Raw genomic sequence first — 6,744 nt, forward strand, 5'->3', positions numbered from 1 at the left:
TGGCATATTGGAGCTTGATGTGAATTTTAAAATGTCAGCAGTCTATTTGGACTCTCACCCGCCTTTTCCCAATGCTGATATAAAATCTAGTTTGTGGAAGTAGTTTTTGGTTAAAAAAGTAAAAAGAAGAAAAGATAGAAAAATATATAAATATGCTTCAGCTCAGAAATACACTAGCTAGAAATTGGTCCTGGTAATATGTGAAAATATGCAAAGCTAAATGTCATTGTATGCTTATGACTGGACTGTTGACACTGTACCAATGAACTAGATAAATAATGCTACACCCTTAAAATAGAATGGTTTAGAGTCATTAAAGATACAGTAGCACTCTATATACTGACATAGGAAGACAACCAAAAATAAATAAGTGGAAAAACTAAAATGAAAACATGCACAGAGAATTCCTAGAAAGTTGCAAAGGAAAATCTTAGCTGTCTTTACCACTAATCATGAAGGTTAAAAGGAACCCTCATGAATTTCTCTTCATAGTCTTTGGTAATGTTTGAAATGTTAGAGATGAGCCTGACAGTTTTTAAAGTATCTGTAAGTTGAACCAAATTAAAATATAAAGTATACAATGAGGGGGGGTGACTAAAATAGAAGACCCAATGGCATAATTACTTTCAAATAACCACTTCATAATTTATTGTGTAACTTGAATGGCATGAATTAGTAATAGAAAATTCTTTTTCAAAGTTAAAAATGGATGCCATCTAAGAGAATAGGAAAATGAAACTAGGTGGTACCTCATCTATGTAGCTTAGTCTGAATGGGGACCACATGAAACTTTTCAAAGTGACAAATGGAGAGTAAGAATAGCCATTTTCAAGGTATATAAACTATATCATTACATAGTCAAGGGAATTAGTAACAAAATACTTCATAGATTTAGTAAACACCCACACAAGCAGGTGCATAATAGAATGATGAGAAGCTACTATGTAATCGTTTGCATTTGTTGAAGTAATTTATCCATTGACTCAAAGAGTACAAAAGCTTGCTTCCATATTCTATTTCTGGGCTTACTAGTTTCCTCACCTTCAGAAGGTTGCTGAAATTTTCTAACCTTTATTTTTACAATGTAGTATGAACAATTAAATAAGATGCTTGTTAAATGTCTAGCACAAAACCTGTACTAATAGAAGCAATCATTGTATCTGGTTTTTGTAAAACGCTGATTTATCAGCTGTTTCAATAGATGATAGTTATAGATAGTCCATACATATCATATTAAGAAATTATCTGTAATTAAGTTTATTGTCACTGTTTTTTTTCAAAGACTAATAGTATGCAGCATTTAGCTTTATGAAATCTAAAGTGATGAAAGCCAGAAAAAGTGGTTTTGTTTATTTGATCTGAATTTTTTCTTTTGATGTGTCTCTTTAATATAAAGCAAGCACTCCTCTCTCAATTTGTAGTAATCACTGTGTTTCTTTTGGAATTGATAACCTTTACATAATTAGAGCCAGTTGACATGTTCCCCTTTAGTCACCATTTAGCTAACGCAGAGTGATTTCATGTCCCTTATCTCGTCTCACATGTCAATCCTCCAGTGCTTTTTCTTTGTCATTGTGTTACTCCTCTATGAACTTCTTCCAGCTTTCTTTTATTTCTTCAATTAATGAGTTGCCTCTGGTTGAATGCAAGATCACAGATCAAGTGCCCCTGGAGCATATAAAGAAACTTACCATCCTCTTCCTTGTGACTTAATGTTCGTATTTAGTTAAAATTCAGAATTCCTTGCTTCATCTCCATATAATAGAGCAGCATTCCATTTTCTCACATCCGCTCCTCTCAATTCCGATGTGTTACTGCACCCTTCCTCATTTGCTTAGGTATACCGATTTTAGCATGAGAGCTTTTAAAAACAGGTTTGCATCTTTACTCTCCTCATTGTATTAATATGTTCAAAGATGCCTTTAAAAACACAGAAAGATTAGTCAGGATCCCAGTAAATAGGGCATAGATAGAATGTTCAAATAAGATAATTCCAAGAGTGGTTATTTACAAAGGTCTATTTATGAACTTCAAATAAGGAGAAGTCACAGGGCTAGTGTAACAAACTGAAGACAGTTGCATTCCCATTCATCAAACGATAAGAAAGTTACAAAATTATAAGAACTTGAAAATTATATGCCAAAAGGCACTTATTAGAGACCTGGTCAAGGTGCACAGCTAGCTGAAATGACCTTGCTAAGAAAATCCAGGCTCATAAACATATTGGATTCATTCTGCTCTTTGTTAAAGCATCTTAAATGGGTTATTGATTGCTCAGAGCACAGGACTAATAGTTTATTCAGATTTGTCTCCTGGAGCACAGAGCACAATGAAAAATGGTGAAAGTTTAGTAAATAGAAGTTGAGGAGCAAACAGAAGATACCAGAGGTGAAGCATGTATAATTTATTATTATATTATACATATAGACCACAGAACATGTGTTCCTCTTTGCACATATCCATCTCAGCAAATGAGATTGTTATGTGATCATTTGCTATCACTAATTTGAAGAAAAATCTTAAAATTCTGAGGTCTATAAATTCTGACATTAGAAGTCAGAAACATGAAAGACTGAGTTGATGTGCAAAATGCCTGAGAAAGAAATAATTTCTTTGAGGTTCCTTATAGGTTTATTCTTCCTTTATTAGTCTTTGAATGCTACCTATACTCAAAATACACTCTGTCATAGGAAAATCAGTAGAGTGGCTCCTAACTGGAGATATAAATCAAAGTCACGGGGAGAGGAGACCTTCACACTGTAATGCAGAGGCATTGTTAGATCTACAGATTAAGCTTTCCTAGTAGGAAGATCTTCTTGGAAGTCTGGCTTAGTGTGTGATCATCTGGTCTGTTGACTATAGAGTTAGAGGCTTATGTTCTATTGATGAAAACAGTTGTTGCTCCTCTTATCCCCAATATACCATATGCTCTTTATGCTCCCAAAATGGCATGAGCATATACTAGAATTATATATTATCTGTTTGGATGCATTTAGCAATCATTTAGGTTAGTCTTTTCACGTAAGAAAATTGAATCCAGGACAACGAAGAATCCCATTACTTAGTAACAGAGCTGAGATTTGAACTCAGCTCTCTTGCTGTCAGCATATACTCTCAACCTCAACACACACACACACACACACACACACACACACACAATATCTTGTTTTAGAATTCATAATTAACAAGTTAATCAGTCTTTAAGGATAATTATTAAAATTAATTTGTTCTCCATTTGGTTTATTTTTTAATTAACTTTCCTGAACTTTCTTTTTTTCCATTTGATGAAAGATCTCTGGGGGTGTCCAGATAATTTTTCTTTGTGGCTGGGTCTCTCAACCTTTTTAAAGCCATGTACCCTGGGTGAATATAATAATTCGTGCTATTTTTCCTCACCCTCAGAAACATTGGTACATTTCTGTTTGGGAATGACTAATGCATAAAAAATGGAATCACATAATCTATTCAGAATTAATATTGTCACTATTTTAAATGGACAGTTCTCCAAACATAGTTGAGACATAGATTTTTTTCATCAGATGCCTGTCAATGGAACAAATCATTTGAAAATGATAAATTCTAGCAATAAAGAGTAGGCATATAAATCAGTAGAAAACAAAGACTTTGCCACATAAAGCTAATTTTTTTTTTTTTTTTTTTTGTCTTTTGAGACAGGGTCTCCCTGTAGCCCCAGCTGTCCTGGAACTCACTATGTGGACCAGTCTGGCCTTGAACTCACAGAGATCCACCTGCCTCTGCTTCCCGAGTGCTGGGATTAAAGGCCTGCCTGGCAAAGCTAAAATTTTAGGAGATATGCCATTTTCATCCTAGAAAACTGAGTAATTCAGTATAAACAATTGATCATGTTATAGCAAAGAGCTTTATCACCAAAACCAGATTCTAAATTCCTTTAACTTTATGACCAAAGTTAGTAAGTATAACACTGTCAAGACCTTATTTTATATGGATTGTATGATATGCTTTAAATTTATTGGCCACAATAAAAGCATATGAATACAGAATTCAAGGGCTCAAGAGCTCAAAGGGTGCTTAGCAAGTGAGTATCAAATCTAAACACTTAATTTTACATATAAGAAACATGAAATCTAAGTGTCCAATGGATTCTTATCCTATGTTTGAATGATTCAGTATTATCCCTAAAAGGAAAGTATAAATAATGTAAAGACACATATCACCTGATAATATCTTAGCAAATTCCTACATAACCAATAAAACACATTGTCATAGTGAAGCATATTTTGACATTTAGAAGTTTAGCTGAGAATTAGGACAAAATAGGCCAAATTCTTATTGATACACTTACAAGAAATAATTTGATTTTGAATATCATTTAGGTGCTTTGTGCAAAGGTCTGAATACTTTTTTTTTGAGAGGATTCCCAACTTTATTTAACATAGCAATCAAATTCCACCACAGCGGAGTAGCATCATAGGATTGTCTTTTTCATTTAATAAATACAAACCCGAAGAAAATTTTATTTTGTAAAGATTACTTCTTTTCCTCCACTACCTTCCAGGGAAGCCCATGGGTGATTGCATCCCCTGGCCAGCCTGTGTCTGGGCCATCTCCCTACACAGACCACTTTTCGCTCTACAGGGCTTCAGTCTCAGTGGTGCCCACAAATACTTCGGTACAGCCACCTCCTCCTGCTGCATTTTGGTAAAGGAAAGAGTTGTGGTTTCCCCTGACAGCCAGCTGAAGCCCCAGAGCCTGAACTATCAACATCATGAATAATGTAGGGTGCTGGCCACTGACACAAGGGTAAAGGGAAGGAAGAGGGGGCAGCGCAGTGAGCCTTGCACACCTCACAGATGAGCCACATTTTAAATAGAAACTCCGGTTTAAATGCAAACTGGTTGGGAGAGGCCAACTGTTCGTGTGCTCAGGACAGATCTATTGCTTGTGAGGTCTGCTTCAGGCACCTCTGCTGTGTGTGTTCTGCTGTTAGAGACCCTCCCCCTGCGACCTGCGGTGCAACGATTTCCCAGCCTGAGTCAAGGTGAGGATGTGCACCTCGGTTCTGAGAACCCAGTGGCAAATTCCCTTCCAGCCTGGACAGTGAAAAAGGATCTTGAGCCAAGAGCTAAATCTGGTGTGACCAAGGCATACACAGATCCCTGCGGCCTCCCAGCCTTCCAAAAGAGCCGACAGGCCTCAGGTGACACAAGCACTAAAACTACAGTGATCCCACCTGCTCTAGTGGGCACCAGTAACACAGGGCACAGATCCCTAAAAGAGCAGCAGGAAAAGGAGCGGTCTTAGTGACCCATGTCCCTACTTCTCATGAACCCATTTGAAAGTGTCTCCTGAAGGATTCTAAGTTGACATCTGTGATGCACACAGTGAGCCCCTGTCAACAGGCCTAGGACAGCCTCAGCTTGCAAAGTATAGCCTGACAAAAGCAGTTCAGAATGCCTCAAGGGGCACGTGGGAACTGGGAGGCACGGCCAGCCAGCCCACATTGCTTCTGCCAAGGTCCCATGTCTTCATGAATATTGGTGGCCCTCCGTCTTGGACAGCTGGCTGCAGCTGGTCCTCAGCACTGCAGGAAGGAGCAGAACCCCACCATGGCTGGGAGAGGTACTGAGGACAACCCAGAGCCCACCCCAAGATGCCTCGGGAGTCCTTAAAGCACACAACTGTCATTATTCCAGTCATGATTTCAGGGGAGCAGCCGATCCGGGGTGGAAAGGTAAGAACAATAGGTACCGTGACTCTGCAAGTTCCCTATGTTGGTGCCAGCATGCGGCTAAGGGTTCAGGACGGCAGCACTGGACTCTCAGTGTGCACAATGGAGCATGGCCTCAGAGCCCCAGAGTCTTCTTTATAATCTGCTTGGCAATCTTGAAGAACTGCTCCCAGTCGTCCCTCCACAATTTAGAAGCATCCACAGTCACTTCACTTTCATCTTTGGGCCCTGCCAACATGCTCAGCACCGACAGCAGGATCTTCACTACCCTCTGCTCTGGGATCCACAGCTCCCCACTGCCCATAGAATCATCACCTGGAGCATGAAGGATGAGATATATACTCTCCATCTACTGGTGTTAGGATGGAACATCTCACAGGTGAATCTCATCTTTGGAGGACTCAATGGTTAGTCAAGTGGTCAACTCAGGATGGCAGATAAAACATCAAAGTCAATGTGGGTGTCTTCAGGGCGCCCCAAATTCACAACTAAAGCTTTCATCAGCTCTGAGAAAACACCCTCATTTTCCTTGATCAATGTGCAGCTGGTTTCTGCCTGGAGAAGAGATGAAATCTCTGTGGTCCACTTGGCTTAGCCAGCACTTAGAGCACTGGAGAAGCTTGCCTAGTTTCTAGTAAAGATCTAAACAGTAACTTACATGATCAGTATCACCCATTCAAAAAACTTCTCTTCATTCATGGGGCCTGCCATGATTCCTTTCTGAGGGTTCACTGTTAATTGCCATGATTCCTTTCTGAGGGTTCACTGTTAATTGCTTGTACTTGGCCATCAGCCTCTTGAGCACCTAGGCTACCATTCTGAATAATTTTTATTATGGTTTAAAAATGAGAAAATGTGCACAGATGTGAGCCTCTTCTCTAAAAGATTGTCATTTATTTTGAAGCAGATGTATCTTGACTTACTATTCCAGGTGAGGCACAGTGTTATAATCTAACTTTACAGAGTGAGTATAAAATGTAGTACCTGTTTTCAACTGCCTAACACCTTGTCAAGAGACAGCTTAAAATGGAATT

At 38.7% G+C, this 6,744-nt stretch overlaps 1 pseudogene; it reads right to left on the reverse strand.

Annotated features, from left to right (window-relative positions):
• Positions 1–5,825: 5,825 nt before the first annotated feature.
• Positions 5,826–6,506, reverse strand: LOC103731106 (annotated as a pseudogene).
• Between the last annotated feature and the right edge of the window lie 238 nt (positions 6,507–6,744).

This window comes from Nannospalax galili, unplaced genomic scaffold (genome assembly GCF_000622305.1).
Source record: "Nannospalax galili isolate Female #2095 unplaced genomic scaffold, S.galili_v1.0 scaffold794, whole genome shotgun sequence".
Taxonomy (NCBI): domain Eukaryota; kingdom Metazoa; phylum Chordata; class Mammalia; order Rodentia; family Spalacidae; genus Nannospalax; species Nannospalax galili.